This window comes from Cetorhinus maximus, chromosome 26 (assembly GCF_964194155.1).
Source record: "Cetorhinus maximus chromosome 26, sCetMax3.hap1.1, whole genome shotgun sequence".
In the NCBI taxonomy this organism is placed as follows: domain Eukaryota; kingdom Metazoa; phylum Chordata; class Chondrichthyes; order Lamniformes; family Cetorhinidae; genus Cetorhinus; species Cetorhinus maximus.
In genome coordinates, this window is record NC_135904.1 from 11,039,229 (window position 1) to 11,057,840 (window position 18,612).

Here is an 18,612-nt window from a genome sequence, read left to right on the forward strand (position 1 = left end):
ATCAATTGACGTTAATTTTACACTGTCTGTTCAACCTAACGGTTGACGGGCAGGCGAAAAGGCCAAGTGGCCTTTGCATTTTTTTTTTGGAAACCTCATCCACGGGCGAGGATGAGGGTTTCCAAAAGCAAATAAAAATAAAATAAAAACTTTACTTTTTAATTGAAAACGCGCCCCAGCTCATGTGACAGAGGCACACGAGGCCACGTGTTTCATTACACTTTTCTGCCCTTTATTATTTTAAAAAAAATATCTCTTCATCTTCCTGAGGAAGCTCCGTGCCTCGGGGAGATTATTCAGCGCTCCCTTGCGCGCAGGCGCAGAGTTCGTGCTAGGCCTGCTTGCCCTCCTTCCCCCACCCCAGCACAGGCAGCGCTCAGCACTGCCGCTCGCATATCACGCTGGGCGGGCCTTAATTGGCCTTCCCGTGTGAAATCCACGGCACGCCGTCAATCGCAGGCTTCCTGACCTCCCCCCCGCCAATCCCACACGCCAAGGGCACAATTCTGTCCCATATATTTATCTCTCAAGCAGCATCACTTCCCGTGAAGCACAGTGGAACGTTTTACTACATTAAAGGTGCCATATAAATGCACAAAATTGTTGTTCCTGTTTGGAGATGCGGTTAAAATTTTTAAATTGCGGGTTCAGCTTCAAGAGGTTTCCGAATATCCAAGATGGCGCCGCCGTGCGCTCGCTGGGTTCTTTTTTAACATTTCAAAGCAATTTATTATGAAAATAAAAAAAGGAATATTCGCTAAAAAGAATGGCGTCCTCCTTGGCAACAGGATGCTGAGTTACATTTTGTTCCCCACTGCATCTTGCTTCCAGTGTTGGTGCGTCACAATAGCACTTAACACATTTACACAAAATTCCTCATTCCACATCTTCCAGGTATTCACATCGTGCCCCATCTCGCCAGCTATGAGGTTTCCATCTCGTATCCAAATTTTTCTAATTCGGCTCTTAACTGGTTAGAAAAACCGTCCTCTCCATTGTCGTCATCCCAGTTCTCTTCCCAGACAATGGGCACCTTTGTCTAATCTAAACCAGTCCAGCCTTCAGCCTGGAAACCCCGCGAACTCCTCATCCTCCTCCAACAGGCCCAGGTCTACAGACACCTTCTTCGCCGACAATGGTTTTTGGCGGACTCCTGTTTGGATTGACTGATCAGGCTCTTCCCCACCTTGGAAGCATCAAATTCCACCTTTGGCTGGGTTTTTTTTTAAGCTGCCTGCTCAGTTGTGATTAATTTTTCTTTTTTATTTTTGTTCAGAGCAAGTTCGGCCACCATTGCGTTCGGGCACCGACACAGGAATCGGATTTCTTGCTCTGTGACTTAAACAGCAATTTCTGACCACTGCAGTGTTTAACTTTTTTCTGGACTTGCTGTTGTCCAGGAATGTATAGGTTTTAGCTCATGCCTGCTAGGTCTGCTGACTCTGCACACTTCGGGCTTCGGGAATTGAAGTTGGACTTCCAGGGGATTCAGTGGAGTCTTCTCTGGCAGTGAGGGATTCAAGCTTCTTTGGAGCTTTTCTCTGGCAATTTCCTTCTGCATTTTCGCTTCTTGAGCTTTTCTGCAGGTCAGAAAGCTTCTTAGGTTTTTCCTTCAGCTTTCCAGGATATTAATTTTCTTTCGCAATCCCTGCGAGGTTTGAGTTGTTCAATTTGCTGTCACCATGTTGTAAGGTAAAAACTAAAAACTGCGGATGCTGGAAATCCAAAACAAAAACAGAAATACCTGGAAAAACTCAGCAGGTCTGGCAGCATCGGCGGAGAAGAGCAAAGTTGATGTTTCGAGTCCTCGTGACGAGGACTCGAAACGTCAACTTTGCTCTTCTCCGCCGATGCTGCCAGACCTGCTGAGATTTCCATGTTGTAAGGTGTTGGGTGTAGTTCAGTCGGTCTTGTTAAGGTATTCGTAGTCTTAGGTTGGCCAACAGTAAGTATTTATTAACTGCTAGAAACTATATACATTGGTACAGTTAAGGTCCAAGCGAGGAGCTATCTCCATGCTTGCTTCTACACACAGCTCTGTCCAACACTACACTGACCCCTAGGTGCAGATCATGTGTTCTCTTACATACTGTGTGGGCGGTACTGTATTAAGCCCCACGTTAACCCTTTATGTGCCAGACCCTCATACAACAGGCACTTAAGAGTGGGTTACATGTAGGCCAGACCAGTCCAGGTAAGGATGGCAGATTTCCTTCCCTAAAGGACATTAGTGAACCAGATGGGTTCTTACAACAATCAATGATAGTTTCATGGTCGCCATTATTGAGACTAGCTTTTAATTCCAGATTTTATTAATTTAAGTTCAATTCCACCAGCTGCTGTGGTGGGATTTGAATGTCCCTAGGGTATTAGCCTGGGTCCCTGGAATACTAGTCCAGTGACATTACCACTGAGCAACCATCTCCCTATAACTGCACCATTGTGGCTTCCACTCCTTTACTCATTTTAACTTCCATTTGCCTCTTCTCCTGAAGCTGTTGATTTATACTGGATGGATTCTGTCACCGCCCTCCAGTACACCATCCAACTGTGGCCATTCTTGACGAGTTAGCCCAGCTGGTCAGTGTCTACAGGATATTCAACCATGCAATGCATCACACTCCACCTCAATCTTGACAGCCGCTGTTGTACATATTCCAACGAGGGTATCATTTACCAGTGATCAGTATCAGCTGGTCAGTGTCTACAGGATATTCAACCATGCAATGCATCACACTCCACCTCAATCTTGACAGCCGCTGTTGTACATATTCCAACGAGGGTATCAGTTAGTGTCGCCTCCTCTTGGTCCACCTGCAGTTAAATTGTACACCAAGAATTCTACTGGTTGCCATGGAGAGACTGGATTATTAGTCTCGCCCCTGATTTGTCTCAGGTTGTATTACTTCAATGATAACTGAACAAACTTTGTGAATGAACCAAAAACTCAAAAGTGAATCACATCACATTTGGTCTTCCAAATGGCCAAAGAAAGAGATTGCATCTGTATAGTGCCTTTCACAACCTTAATGGGAAACAATTTGTGCACAGCAAGATCCCACAAACAGCAATGTGATAATGACCAGATAATCCGTTTCAGCGATGTTGATTGAGGGATAAATGCTGGGCAGGACACCGGGAAGAACCCCCACCCCCCACCCTTCTTCGAAATAAGGGCCATGGCATTTTTTTTTTTGCAGGTACCTGAGAGAGCCTAAGAAGGAAAAGCTTTGCAGTCAATTTCCAGAATTCTTACAAAAGGTATCAGGCCCTCAGGTGAATGTTTCAGGAGATCTTGATTACCTATGAAGCATTACTGCTGATCATCCAACAAACTGCCTCGTCCTTCCTTAAAGGATCCATTCTCAGCCTATCCTCCGGGGGCCTGTGACAAGGCAAGAATACGGGAGGAGGGAATTGAGGGTTATAAAGGTGAACGTATATGAGAAGAGATGAAAGGAGGCTCGAGCGGGGGGATGGTGGCTTTAACTGGACTAGTGATCCGGAGGCTAATGCTCTGGGTAGGTGGGTTCTCATCCCATCAAGGCAGCTGGTGGAATTTAAACTTTGCTCAACAAATCGCACATCAAGCACATAAAGCTAGTCTCAGTGACGGTGCCCTGAAACCATCATCGATTGTCGTAAAAACCCATCTGGTTCAGGGAAGGAAATCTGCCATCCTTATCCAGTCTGGTCTATATGTGACTCCAGACCCACAGCAATGAGGTTGACTCTTAACTTCCCTCGGAAATGGCCTAGCAAGTCACTCAGTTCAAGGGCAATTAGGGATGGGCAACAAACGCTGGCCTTTGCCGGGGATGGCGACGTTCCGTGGAAGAATACATTTTTAAAAACACCAGCGTGGACGGAGTGGCCTTTTTCTGCCCTGTATCTCCTGTGTAATCCTATGTAGCCAGTCCCAGCAGGTGACAGCACTCGCTGGTGTCTAACTCGTATATTTTATCACCAGAGCCCTCTGTTTGTGTTGCTGTTATCCACGAACCTTGGAGCTGACCCTTGCAAGGGAAAGCATTCTCACAGCACATTTCACAGCTGAGAGAGTCACAGACTGCTTTTAAACAATCTAATTAGCTGAAAGAAAATTGTGACTGAACAAGACAAAGTGACTGGGGACAGTACATTAGCAACAGTGCCAGCTGGAAAGACAGGAGACAGTCCCACTCACTCAACCCCAGTGTCAATGTTCTGGTTCTATTTGAGTCTATTCGACTGAAGCCAACATTTACTTTGTGAATTGTTGAATGAGCATCACATTTAATCCTCACATCATCAACTCAAACTTTCAAGCTATTTTTATAGAGCAAAGCCGTGGGAATTAGAAGTTGCATTGATATAGCACCTTTCACATCCGCAGCATGTCCCAAAATGCCTCACAAGTCAAAATGCCTTCTGAGTATCTCAGACAACAGGCCATTATTAGCAGGCAAGCCTCAACAACATTTTAAATATGGACAGCATTGAAGCTGTGCCTGGTTATATCTTCACTGGGGAAGAGAAGAGGAGGTGGACAGTTCCTCAACCCTCCCCATGGACTCTCCCGCCACAACTACAGCAGAAGGATCGGCAAATTGGTTGGGAGTCAGACAGGGCAGATCCTGAAGGGAAAATGGAAAGGGCTGGAAAAGCTCAGCAGGTCTGACAGCTTCTGTGGAGAGAGAAACAAAGTTGATGCTTCGAGTCCGTATGACTCTTCTTTAGAGCTACAGAGAAGTAGAAATGTGATGAAGTTTGTACTGTTTAAGGGGGGGTGGAGTAGGTGAAGCTGGATCTCCTGTACATGGGGGAGACTAAACGCAGACTGGGTGACCGCTTTGTGGAACACCTTCGGTCTGTCTGCAAGCATGACCCAGACCTCCCTGTCGCTTGCCATTTCAACACTCCACCCTGCTCTCATGCCCACATGTCCGTCCTTGACCTGCTGCATTGTTCCAGTGAAGCTCAATGCAAACTGGAGGAACAGCACCTCATCTTCCGACTAGGCACTTTACAGCCTTCCGGACTGAATATTGAGTTCAACAACTTTAGACCATGAACTCTCTCCTCCATCCCCACCCCCTTTCCAATCCCCCGTTTTCCAATAATTTATATAGATTTTTCTTTTCCTACCTACTTCCATTATTTTTAAGTGTATTTCCATCCATTGTTTTATCTCTACCTTTTAGCCTATTTCAATCCCTTCCCCCCACCCCACCCCCACTAGGGCTATCTGTCCCTTGCTCGTCCTGCTTTCTACCCTGTATGTTACCATTAGCACATTTCTTAGATAATATCACCACCATCAACACCTCTTTGTCCTTTTGTCTATGACATCTTTTGGCTATCTCCACCTATCACCGGCCCTCTATCCAGCTCTACCTGTCCCACCCCCCCTTAAACCAGCTTATATTTCACCTCTTTTCTATTTTTCCTTAGTTCTGATGAAGAGTCATACGGACTCGAAACGTTAACTGTGTTCCTCTCCGCAGATGCTGTCAGAGCTGCTGAGTTTTTCCAGGTATTTTTGTTTTTGTCAATGTCTCCTTTGCCTCCACTTATCGTTGGTCTTCTAACCAGCTTCACCTGCTCCACCCCCGTTAAACAGTATAAATTTCATCACATTTCTACTTCTCTGTGGATCTGAAGAAGGGTCATACGGACTCAAAACGTGAAATCTGTTTTTCTCTCCGCGGATGCTGTCAGACCTGCTGAGTTTTTCCAGCATTTTCTGTTTTTGTTTCAGATTTCCAGCATCCGCAGTATTTTGCTTTTATATTACACAGGTTCTGGCCTTGGCTGGTATTTCCTGCAGAGCTTTGTAGGGGCTGGAGCCATGCCTCTTCATACAAGTCTGGTGAGGCGGGGGAGTGAGGCCAGGCTCAGGACCCCACTTTGCTTCTCCCTCTCGTCTCATCAGGGAGGAGGTTGGTTGATCTTTGGTAGACTCACAGCCTCCTGAATGGAGTTTGTGGTCCCCACTTTGTGGTAGAGGTGCCTGGGTTATGACCCCGCAACCTCAAAACATTTAACTTTAATGCCGCCCCTTTAGTTTGTGTTTCATGGGTCAGCACCAACGCCAACCTGGCATAGGCTGCATTTTGTGAGAGTTTGGGGCAGGGAGTCTTGTTTGAGTGAGGTCGTCTCCCCTTGGCCTGACATACTCCAGTGGCATTAGAGCATCAGAGGTTATCCTAGGCTAATTTCCTGGAACACATCCTCAAGGAATTTCTGGGCTATTGCGTAGCAGTCACAAGCGGTAACCTGGGCCAACATTACCTGCTCTAATTCAGCTTTTGGTGCTGGCTTTAGCAGGTTTCTTGATAACCCCACTATAATAGTATTGCAGTCCCATTATGTGCGTGCACTCATTCATGCACTGAAAATCAGAGGCTAAATACAGGGGTCAAAATGATTAACCACACTCGCCTCTGAAACATACATTAAATGAATCAGAGATGCAGGATATATTCCAATAAACTGATCTCAGTGTTTAGGGATGCTATTTGAATCCTTCAGATTTAAGCACTCCCAGTTATATAATCCACAAGAATCCCTCAATCTAATCACTGCCTCACAACCACTCCCACATGCTGGTTGTTCTCTGTATAAAGCCCTTGGCCACAGCTCATAATTGATTGTGGCTATCTATTGCTCTTTTTATAAACCATTGATATTCCGCAGTTATATTGTGATATAACGTCTATTATTCTCTCTGCAGCTGAAGGGCACTCCATAGCAAGTTTAGGACAGATGCCAGGGACAATTACTGTACCTTACAAAAAGGATCATCACAGCTCAAACTGGTTGCTAAGCAGAGTTAGGGCACCAGAATTCAAATAAAACAGACAAATGTTGCAATCAGGAATATAGGAATATCAGGAACAGGACAAGGCCATTCAGCCCCTCGAGCCTGCTCCACCATTCAATGGGATCATGGCTGATCTGTCCCTCCGCTCCATTTAATTCCATATCCCTTGATATCCTTACCCAACAAAAATCTACCATCTTGAAACTTTCAACCTAGCCCCAGTATCGTCAACATTTTAGGGGAGAGAATGCCAGATTGTTATCATCCTCTGTGTGATACAGTTCTTCCTGATTTCCCTCATAAGTGACCTCATTCTGAGCTCAAGATTGTAACCCCTTGTTCTGGAACTCTCCACCAGAGAGGAATAACATTTTTACTCGGTAGGTGGTTAGAAGCTGGAATGCACTCCCTGAGAGGGTGGTGGAGGTGGGTTCAATTGTGGCTTTTAGAAAGGAATTGAATAATTATCTGAAGAGAATAAAATACTGGCTACGGGGAAAAGGCAGAGGAGTGGGGCTAGCTGAGTTGCTCTCTCTTGCAGAGAGCTAGCACGGAGAGATGGGCTGAATGGCCATGTGTGCTGTAACCTTTCTATGATTCGGAGGCAATAGTTTTTCTGTATCTACCCTATCGAATCCTTTCAACATTTTTAAAACCTTGGTTAGAACACTCCTGGATCTCCTACATTCGAGGTATTGCAAACCAAGTTTGTTCAACAAGTCCTAATATTTTAACCCTTTAAGTCCTGGGATGATCAGTATTCTGGAAGGACAGGGTAAAATGGGCAGAAGGGCCTTCCCATTCCAACCCTATCTTGTGTCTTCCTGTGAGCTAAAAATAGCCAAAGCAGCAATGTGATTTTTAAAATCCATTTTATACAGGATGGTTGGTTGCAGACTGCTCATTGGTCTATTGATTTCCTCTTCAAACCAGCCCCTTACACTCAATTGTTTATGGGCAGTGACCTTAATCAATATTATATGTATCATATCTCCCAGCAAGCTGACTAATGTGACTGGTTCCAATTCGAGTTCAATTCAAATTTCAAAGACTGTAAGATCCCTGTAATTTGAATGTTTATTACATGCTTTACAACTGTATATGAATGATATAAATGTAAATATCAGATTCTAATGCCTAAATTAAACTTCATTTTGTCCTACCAGAAAGTAAATCCCCCTCTGACGCCAACTCCCGCTGAACACACAGAACATCCAACAGAGTTCCAATCCCAGCAAGATTTCCTCTCTGTTTTCCTCTCAAAACTAATCCCTTTTCTCCTGAAGATACCAAGTCATGGTGGTCAGGTAGCCTCTGGCCACCCGTAACCCGAGAGTCTATTTTTCAGGTGTGAGCACAGGTTATGAGTGGGGGTGAGCTATTTGACCATGCGGGGCATCACAGCCAAGACTGAAAGCATCCTCACCGACTCCAAGCAACGCTGAATTAGTTTCTTTTCCCAAAAATATACTTCATTCATAACATTTGGAAAGATACATTACAAAACAGTTCAAATTTGGCATTACAAAAAGCATACAGGTCAGTTTCTTTCAGTATTGTATGTCAGGTGCCTCACTACACTTGTCATTACAGTTTATATTTGCAATGTACATTTACATTTCATGTCAACCATTCTCTGGTGATACCAGGCCCAGGGGTTTTGCAATGGTTCCAGCCCCTCGGTATTCTATGCTGGGAGGGATTTAGACAGTGACCTTTCCCCATTGCGCCTTTGCGGTGGCTGCCCCAAGCTTTAGCGCGTCCCTCAGCACATAGTCCTGGACCTTGGAATGTGCCAGTCTGCAACGCACAATCATTGAACAGCTCTTTGCATTGTAAGACCAGCAAGTTTAGGGCAGCCCAATATTCATCTTTCACCAAGTTGATGGTCCTCCAGCAGCAGTTGATGTTTATCTCGGTGTGCGTCCCTGGGAACAGCCTGTAAAGTAGAGCTTCAAACAATCCTGAATGATGACCAAACAGGGAGCACGAGGTTGTCAGATCTGGCTGCGAAGCCTTTCACAGTCAAATAGGCTGATGCATATGTGAAAGCTTTTCTGGGTGAGACATCAGGGGGTCACTAGGACACGTTGATCTGCATCCAGGTGGGTGTCCAGAGAAGGAAATTTCTGCTTATATAAACGCAGGCCTTTCTGTTGGGCTCTGGGTAGAGTGTCAGTAACACTGTTTATATTATATGGAAGTGTCAATTCAGCTCCAAAATCTCAGGAGCTCTTCTAACATTTCTCTTGTGTTTCCACTTGCAAGAGAAAACTTGTTATCTGATCAGCAATTCTCTCAGCTCAAATCAAGCATCCTTCTCCATTTCTCAATCGTTTCTCCAGCCTGGGGAGCGGAATGCCAACTGTAACACCCCTACAGATAAACCTGACGTTCAACAGCAAAATACTGCGGGTGCTGGAATTTTAAAAATAAACCAAATGCCGGAGATGCTCAGCATGTCGGGCGGCATGGGTGGAGGGAGAAAAGGAGCGAAGGCTTCAGGTCGATGACCTTTCCTCAGAAGCGGAAAGAGGTGTAACAGGTAAACTCAGTTAGCTTAGCACAGGCTGAGGATCAAAGTCAGGACATTATAACATATGTACAAAACTGATCAATGTCCCCTCTGAGCGGCATGGGTGCGCAGTCGCGCAGAGACCTGAAACGTACCGCCCAGTGGCTGCACACAAAAATAACAAAGCGAGGGAGCATTTCTCATGGTGAGCGATTCGATAAGTAAACCGGGAATTAAAAATAAAGCTAGTCTCAGTAATGCTGACCAGGAAACTGTCAATGATTGTTGTAAAAAATCCATCTGGTTCACTCGTGCCCTTTAAGGAAGGAAATCTGCCGTCCTTACCTGGGTCTGGCCTACATGTGACTCCAGGCCCACAGCAATGTGGTTGACTCTTAAACGCCCTCTGAAATGGCCTAGCAAGTCACTGAGCTCAAGGGCAATTAGGGATGGACAGCAAATGCTGACCTTACCAGCGATGCCCACATCCCATGAAAGAGTAAAGGACAAAGAAAAGCTTCCTACCCCCTTACCCCAATCCTCCACAACTCTGTAACCTCCTGGAAGAGACAAGAGTGCTCTGTTAGACTTGGTTTTACACCCTTGTCCGCTAGGCTGCTGGGGAAGTACATTTATTTTCAGAAAAAAAATCGAGAGGGAACTTGCACTTATATTGTTTCACGAAGCACTTTACAGCCAATTAAATGCTTTTCTGAAGTGCAGTCGCTGTTGTAATGTCGGGAAAGTGCAGCAAATCTGTGCACAGCAAGATCTCACAGGCAGCAGAGGGATAATGGCCAGATAATCTGCCGCTCGTGATGTTGGTTTGGACGGTAAATGTTAGCCAGCTGAATTTTAAAGGTGAATTGCAATGGCGGAAGCTGTGCTAGCTAACTGGAGGCTGTGCTCACCAAGAGGCTTCAGCATTGTTTGAAACTAATAATGAATTTCGAGGAAAAGAGTCTCAGAAACTGATATTTGAAATACCTGAATGCTTACCACTACTCTCGAAAGGTCAGCTACAAGCACAGTCCCTCAGGCAGAATGCACTACAGAATGATTCATCCCCCATGTTGTGCTTTTAACTATAATGGGTTTTCGAAGAATATCAAAGCTATCTAATAGGAAGTCACTGAATGGGTTGGGCGGCAGTCAGCTATTCCTGGGAGAGCTAAGTGCTGAAATCTGGGAAGATATAACCACTGCAGTTATCAAAACATTGCCCTGCTTCTGAAGCGAATGATCAAGAGGAGCTTTTTTTTTAAAAGCTGTTTCCTTAGCTACAACACAGCCCTGGACATGACTTCTTTATTTCGTCCATTTTAAGCCAATCAGGAGCCACGTATTCATGTCTCTTGACTCAGTATATATTAACATCTGCAGCTGCCTCCAAAGATGACTCCCAGATGTTGTGTCCCAGAATTCATTTTGACCAGCATTTCCCCCAGAGCGAATTGTACCTCCTTGCTCCATCGACTGCCGGTCTTAAATATCCGCTCTCATTAAATATTAAAATTTGTGTTTGCTATTAATCTAGGAGTGATAAATATTTTAAAATGTCACTCTTCAATATTTACATCTCCCTGATTGCTTGTTAGGAAATGGGTGACTGTGCCCACATTTGCAGAAATGAAATACAGGAAAGAGTTTAACCAACACAAAATGGCTTTGCACTTGTAACTGGGTTCCTGAGCATTACGGAGACCCAAGTGCAGAACATAATGCTCTCAAACTCATAAGTGTGATTAAACTGGATAAAACAGTTCTGAGGAGGTACCTTCCTAGGGCTGCCAACTCCCCAGCGTTGGCCTGGAGTCTCCAGGAATCTAAAGTTAATCTCCAGACACAGCTGCGAGCAAAAACCGGCAGATGAAGAGATCACAGGGAGCCACGGAACAAAAATAGTGTGTTTTTCCTTCATTTTCTTTGAACATGTTTGTTTATTCGTGATAAAAAATTGGAGGGCGGGGATCAAACACTGTATAATTTGAGAGCCAAGCACCATCCAATCAGGTAACAAGCAGTCCGCTCACCTTCCAATTGGCCAGCTCTGCGAAGCTGGATGTGTCAGTTGCCCAATAGGATGAGCGTGGAGGAGGGGCTGCTGGATGCAGAAGGTCATGTGATGAAACCTCTGGGAATACGCCCAAGCAGAGTTGGTAACCCCAACGCCACATTGATCAGAATTTGATTCCTGATCCCTCCTAATCTGGTCCTTCCACCCTGTTAGAGCTACTGTTAACCCTTAGGATACATGTCTAAGGCAAGGGGAAACCATTTAGGTTGTCACACCCAACTGGACGGTGGAGGAGGGGGGGGAGCGAGAATATAATTGTGCTCAGCAGTGACGCCCCACATAGTTGAATTGCCTGTCAGCACTCAGCAACTGTTGGGAAATGAAAACAAAAACAGAAACAGAAATACCTGGAAAAACTCAGCAGGTCTGGCAGCATCGGCGGAGAAGAGCACAGTTGACGTTTCGAGTCCTCATGACCCTTCAACAGAACTAAGTAAAAATAGGAAAGGGGTGAAATATAAGCTGGTTTAAGGGGGGAGGGGGGGGGCGGTTGTTGGGACAAGCAAGCAGTGATAGGAGGAGATAACCAAAAGATGCCACAGACAAAAGAACAAAGAGGTGTTGAAGGTGGTGATATTATCTAAAAGAATGTGCTAATTAAGAGTGGAGAGCAGGACAAATATTATCTAAAAGAATAAAGAATAAAGTCCCAACAACCCCCCCACCCCCCTTCTCCTGCACCACCCGCACCCCACCCCCCCCCCACCGCCGCCCCCCAACCCACCCTTAAACCAGCTTATATTTCACCCCTTTCCTATTTTTACTTAGTTCTGTTGAAGGGTCATGAGGACTTGAAACGTCAACTGTGCTCTTCTCCGCCGATGCTGCCAGACCTGCTGAGTTTTTCCAGGTATTTCTGTTTCTGTTTTTGTTTTGGATTTCCAGCATCCGCAGTTTTTTGTTTTTATATCTGTTGGGAAATGAATCTGACTGTCGCCCCTCAACCACTTAAGATCAAACATCTCAGCACAGCCCAGAAGCTGAAGCAGACAGATCTGTGAAAACTATTGATTCAAATCACTTACTAAAAAGTCTGTGAAGCTTCCACCTGCCTTGAATATTTTATTACATTCATCAGTATTAATCTTTTCTGATATCCTCCCACTGGTTCCGTCTCCTATCAGCCTTTGTATGCTGCCTGTCTGTCTGTTTGCTGGTAGGCAGGATGATCTGTGGACTGGTATCGCAATATGTTCGCCGTGGTAAGGGGCTACTCCCTTTCTCGTGGTATCTGTATGATATGTGCCCTTGAAAAAAAAATTGCATTTATATAGCACCTTTCACAATGACTGGACATCTCAAAGTGCTTTATGTAGTATAAAGGGTTAATAGATGGGGCATGCTAATGTATGACACGGATGATGATGTATCATTGACATCAGTCAGTCATGTGTTAGGCTAAAGAGAGAGAGGTTAAGATCATGCCTAGGAGCAACATGCCTACTCTGTAACCTGTTTTGATGTAGTAACAACAAACAAGTGTTAAGCAGATACCAGAGTATGCCTGTCTAAGACCCAAGTCCCACGCCTAGTGTCCAAAGTAGAAGAACACATCTCAGAGCACTTCACAGCCAATGAATTACTTTTGAAGTGTAATTACTGTTGTAATGTAGGAAACACAGCAGCAAATTTGTGCACAGCAAGATCCCACAAACAGCTCTGTGAGAATGACAAGATAATCTGCTTTAGTGATCTTGATCCTTTAATCTTTCACAGGATGTGGGTGTTGCCGGCAAGGCCAGCATTTGTTGCCCATCCCTAATTGCCCCTGAACTGAGTGCCTTGCTAGGTCACTTCAGAGGGCAATTGAGAGTCAACCACATTGCTGTGACGAAAACAAAAATACCTGGAAAAACTCAGCAGGTCTGGCAGCATCTGCGGAGAGGAGCAAAGTTTGAACTCTCTCCTCCATCCCCACCCCCTTTCCGATTCCCCCCCCTTTTTTCCAATAATTTATATAGATTTTTCTTTTCCCACCTATTTCCATTATTTTTAAATGTATTTCCATCCATTGTTTTATCTCTACCTTTTAGCCTTTTTTGATTCCTTCACCCCACCCCACCCCCACTAGGGCTATCTGTACCTTGCTTGTCCTGCTTTCTACCCTTAATTAGAACATTCCATAGATAATATCACCACTTTCAACACCTCTTTGTCCTTATGTCTGTGACATCTTTTGGTTATCTCCACCTATCACTGGCCTCTATCCAGCTCTACTTGTCCCACCCCCCCTTAAACCAGCTTATATTTCACCTCTCTTCTATTTTTACTTAGTTCTGTTGAAGGGTCATTCGGACTCGAAACGTTAACTGTGTTCCTCTCCGCAGATGCTGCCAGACCTGCTGAGTTTTTCCAGGTATTTTTGTTTTTGTTTTGGATTTCCAGCATCCGCAGTTTTTTGCTTTTATCACATTGCTGTGGGTCTGGAGTCACATGTAGGCCAGAATGGGTAAGGATGGCAGATTTCATACTTAACTAATCTACTGGAGTTTTTTGAGGATGTAATAGTAGAATAGATTTCAAGAAGGCTTTTGATAAGGTCCCACATAAGAAGCTAGTGGACAAAATTAAAGCACATGGGATCAGGAGTAATACACTGGCAGAGATTGAGAATTGGTTGACAGACCGGAAACAGAGAGTGGGAATAAATGGGTCTTTTTCCGGATGGTAGGCGGTGTCTAGTGGTGTACGACAGGGATCAGTGCTTGGGCCCCAGCTATTCACAATATATATAAATTACTTGGATGAGGAAACCAAATGCAATATTTCCAAGTTTGCTGATGACGCAAAACTAGGCAGGGTTGTGAGTTGTGAGGAGGATGCCAGGAGGCTTCAGGGCAATTTACACAAGTTGAGTGAGTGGGCAAACACTTGGCAGATGCAGCATAACATGGATAAATGTGAAGTTATACACCTCAGTGTGAAAAACAGAAAGGCAGAATATTATTTAAATGGTGATATATTGGGAAATGTGGATGTACAAAGGGATCTGGGTGTCCTTGTACACCAGTCAATGAAAGTAAACAGGCAGGTGCAGCAAGCAATTAGGAAGGCAAATGGTATGTTGGCCTTCATTACGAGAGGATTTGAGTTCAGAAGTAGGAATGTCTTACTGCAGTTATACAGGGCCTTGGTGAGACCACACCTGGAGTACTGTGTGCAGTTTTGGTCTCCCTACCTAAGAAAGGATATACTTGTCTTGGAGGGACTGCAGCGAAGATTCACTCGGCTGATACCGGGAATGGCAGGACTGTTGTATGAGGAGAGATTAGTTCGACTGGGTCTGTATTCATTAGAATTTAGAAGAATGAGAGGGGATCTGATTGAAACATATAAAATTCTAACAGGGCTAGACAGACTAGGTGCAGAGAGGATGTTTCCCCTGGTTGAGGAGTCTAGGACCAGGGGCCACAGTCTCAGGATATGGGGCAGGTCACTTAGGACTGAGCTGAGGAAAAAATTCTTCACTCAGAGGGTGGTCAACCTGTGGAATTCTCTCCCACAGAAGGCTGTGGAGGCTGGGTCACTGAGTATATTCAAGAAAGAAACTGATAAATCTTTGGATATTAGGGGCTTGGAGAGAAAGCGGGAATATGGCGTTGAGATAGAGGATCAGCCACGATCATATTGAATGGCGGAGCAGACTCGAAGGGCCGAATGGCCTACTCCTGCTCCTAGTTTCGATGTTTCTATATTTCCTTCCCTAAAGGGACATTAGTGAACCAGATGGGTTTTTACAACAATTGATAATAGTTTCATGGTCACCATTACTGAGACTAGCTTTCAATTCTAGACTTACTAATTAATTGAGTTAATTAGTTAACAGAATTTAAATTCCGCTAGTTGTGTGGTGGTATTCGAGCCTCTGTCCCCAAAGCATTAGCCGGGGCCTCGGGGCTACTGGTTCAGTGACATTCCCACAATGGCACTGCCTCCCCCAGGAGAGGTAACGATAGGTCCATATATACCCGAATAAAAGTTGAGTTTTGGAGACCAAATTTTTAAGCAAAAAACAGGGGTCGATTTATACACAAGTAATATCTTCGAGGGGTTAAAATTGTTTTGTGGCAGAGCTGATGGAGCCTGCATGACCCAACTGACCTCCCCTACTCCCCAAGGCTCTTTCCCACTTGCCGCTTCCTTCCTAACTGCCCGCTGTGAGCGAGGGCTCAGGACAAAGCCGATAAGAGGAAAGGAGTGAACGAAAGGAGCCACGAGTGGGAGAATCAGGCAGGGAAGCGGTGAGGAGGAGAGAGAGAGAGAGAGAGAGAGAGAGTCAGCAAGAGGAGGAGAGAGTCGGCCTGTGAGAGAGGAGGCGAGCAGAAGAGTCAGGCAGGGAAGCGGTGAGGAGGAGAGAGAGAGTCAGCGAGAGGGGGAGAGAGTCGGCCTGCGAGAGAGGAGGCGAGTGGGTGGTATGTTGAAAGAGTTAAGTTTTTTTGGCCAAAAGACAGGGGTTGTTTTTACAATAGATTGACTATTACGCGAGTAAGTACGGTAGCTAGAGAGATAACATCAACGCTCTTCTTCAAAATGGTTCCCTTTGGGAAATGGTATCCTTTGCATCCACCTAGGGGAGCAGATAGAGCCTCCTTTAAACGTCTTATCCAAAAAATGGCATCTCCAACAGTGCAGCACTCCCTCCGGACTGCACTGGAGTGTCAGCTTGGATTTTAGTGCTCAACTCCTGGAGTGAGACTTGAACCCACAACCTTCTGACGAAGGCAGCAGTGCTACCCACTGAGCCACAGCTCCCTGCCTATTGGCCCTGTGTGCCTGCCTGAGATTTTCAATATGTCCTGTACTTTTGCCATTCACTCTCCTTGTTGTCCTGATGTTAACCCCACTGATTGCCCTCGTTTTCAAAGCGTGCGCTGGATCACTCACAGCGCCTGCGCAGAGAGGCAAAGCCATCATTTCCGGATAAACTTTGATTTTCCCTCAGTGTCATCAAGCAAATAAAAAGCAAACGATGGTGCCTCCTTTTTAGAGGGGAGGAACTAAACCATTAAATAAGGGGTGCACATCAATATCAGATCCTAGGAATTAGGAGCTGGAATAGGCCACTTGGCCCCTCAAGCCTGCTCCACCTTTCAACTGGATCATGACTGACTTTCTACCTCAACTCCGCTTTCCCACTCTATCCCACACATATTCCTTGCTTTCCTTAGTGCCCCCCCAAAAAAATATTGATTTCTGTCTTGAATAGACTCAATGACTGAATATCCACAGCTCTCCTGGGATAGAGAATTCCAAACATTTACAATGCTCGGAGTGAAGACATTTCTCCCTATTTCAATCCTAAATGGCTGACCCCTTATCCTGAGACTATGACCCTTAGTCCCAGGTTTCCCAGCCAGTGGGAAACAGACTCTCAGCAGCTACCTTGTCAAATGCCCTAAGAATTTTATACATTTCAAAGTGATCACCTCTAATTCTTCTAAAGTCCGGAGATTATAGGCCCTTTCTGATGGAACATTTCCTCACAGGACAAGCCCTTTCATCCCAAGGTAGCTAATTATGCCAAGTGTCCACTGGATACCCCTGTCCCTGGAATGCCCGCCAGTCATGACCAAGCTTGCCAACATGCCCTTCTCCAGAGGCACACTGCATGGGCGTGGCAGTGAAAGAGAGGCAGGCAGCCAGAGCAACGCCTGCCAAGAATCACGTCCAACCTGACAGTTCTGTTTTTGTTTTAGATCCCCAGTATCCGTTGTGTTTTGTAGAGTGCTGAGTGTTACTGATGTTAGTAACTGATCATTCCGTTGAGGGGACCGCTCTGTACGGCCATGTTATTTTGCATCACAAAGTTTCCCAAGGACACTATGGGATGTTTATTGCTTTATTTACTAAGCTACATTGGTGTGGCTCTTGGAGCTGATTCTGTTCACTTTTGAGCCTGTGACAGTGTCAAATCAGTTTAAACTTCCCATGGGCAACTCTCCTGATCCCTGGGGTCCTCCACAAATGCCTTCAATTCTGAGCTAGAGTGGGAGACTTTGGACAGTTCCAAGTTACTCACCTGAATTGTTACCCAGGAAATGTTGAACAGATTAAAACCTACTCTAACTCCTGGGTAACTACATAACTGACCTCCATCACCCCTTTGATCCCCTGACTACCCTCCTGACCCCCCTGACTAACCCCCCCAAATCCCCAAAATACACCCCCAACCACCTGACTATCTCCTGACACCCCCGACTGCCCCACCAATCCAACTCAACTATCCTCCCGACCCAACCCTACCTGACACGACCACCCTCCTGACCTTACTAGCTCTCTTGACAAGACCCAACCCAACTACGAGTCCAACCAGACCTGACCTGACCACCCACTCACCCACCGACCACCTCACCCACCCTGCCCACACTACTCACCTACCCCTACCCACCTCACCCACCCTTCCAGCTGCCCACTTACTCATCCATTCACTAACATTCAAAGACTGGGCCTTTGAACTTGCCATATAGCAGCTAGTGCTCCAAAGAGGGGGGTGTATCCTGTCTTCCCCTGACTCTACTCTGCTCTGACAGAGATCCCTGAGGGGCACCATGCTGAGCATTTCTGTGAAAGCCGGGCTCTGAAGACCCTGGAAGGAACGCGGAGCAGTGTCAAGTCAGGGGAGTGTTTAAGTGACACGGCAATCGGACCTTTATTTATAGAAAGCCTTTCACAATCTCAGGATATTCCAAAGCACTTTAAAGCCAATGACACGCTCTTTTGAAGTGTTGGCACCGTTGTAATATAGGTAACCCGGCAACCAAGTTGTGCACAGCAAGATCCCACAAACTGCAATGTGATAATGACCAGATAATAATGTGTTTTTACTGATGTTGATTGAGGGATAAACATTGGCCAGGACACCAGGGTAACTCCCCTGCTCTTCTTCAAAGTAACGCCGTGGGATCTTTTACATCCGTGACAGCGCGCGGATGGGACTGCGTTTAACATCCATCCAAAGACAGCACCTCTGACTGTGCAGCACTCGCACGCCACTGTACTCTGGAGTGTCAGTATGCGAATCTTGAATGACAAAGTTTAATACCAGTAATGTAAAAGATGTCTGTGGTCAATTGGAGTTTAATTACTATTTGATCAGGAATTTTGTAGATTGGAAAGCACTTCCAATTTCAGCAGCCAGCATTTTAAAATAATTATCGGATGTCAGGAATGTGCACCTGGGTGACCCAACAGAGAATTTATTGTCTATGTTAAATT

At 45.4% G+C, this 18,612-nt stretch overlaps 1 pseudogene; it reads right to left on the reverse strand.

Annotated features, from left to right (window-relative positions):
- Window positions 1-922: 922 nt before the first annotated feature.
- The window catches only part of LOC144668146 (26S proteasome complex subunit SEM1 pseudogene), a 100,357-nt pseudogene continuing 82,667 nt past the window's right edge, over window positions 923-18,612 (reverse strand).